Consider the following 617-nt stretch of genomic DNA (forward strand, 5'->3'; position numbering starts at 1 on the left):
AACCAGACACCTGCTGGTGAAGTTTGGGCGTAGCCATTTGGGAGCTAAACCTACTAAAGTGTCAGCAGTCACCTGGACATTCACAGCCAGCCTCCAGCAGCCTGTGACGTGTAGCTGGTGGTCTTCATGTGTGAGGCGGTTTCAGAGCCACTCTGGGGACTCGTCTTTCCACCGTTAGTCCCCGTCTGTCCTGTTGTGTCTATGCATGCTCAGTAATCCAGGTAAGGAAGTCAGAGGGAGGTGAATCAGTTCCTCCGGACTCCACGTTTCCTGACAGAAACGTTTCATCACTCCTCTACGTGACCTCTCCAGTCCTGCTGGACGTTGTTGTTCATCATCTGGGGGATTTCCTCCATTGCACAGGTCTGTGTTTGTTCAGTGTCAGTCTCCGTGGTTCTAGTAAGCTTATCCTGCAACTCTGGACTCCTACCGAGACCTCTGGGCTTTAAAACGTGGCGAACGCAGCGAGGGTACCGTGAGAACTCCTAAACCCGGTCCGTGTGACTCCGCGGCTCCCCTGGAACCCGTGACCTCCTCCGGACTCTTGCAGGTACAAGAAGCCCCGCTGTCACATGGTCCCGGTGCCCAATCACAGGCCGCGACGCTCCTCCGCCAGC

This window comes from Lampris incognitus, chromosome 14, assembly GCF_029633865.1.
Source record: "Lampris incognitus isolate fLamInc1 chromosome 14, fLamInc1.hap2, whole genome shotgun sequence".
In the NCBI taxonomy this organism is placed as follows: Eukaryota; Metazoa; Chordata; class Actinopteri; order Lampriformes; family Lampridae; genus Lampris; species Lampris incognitus.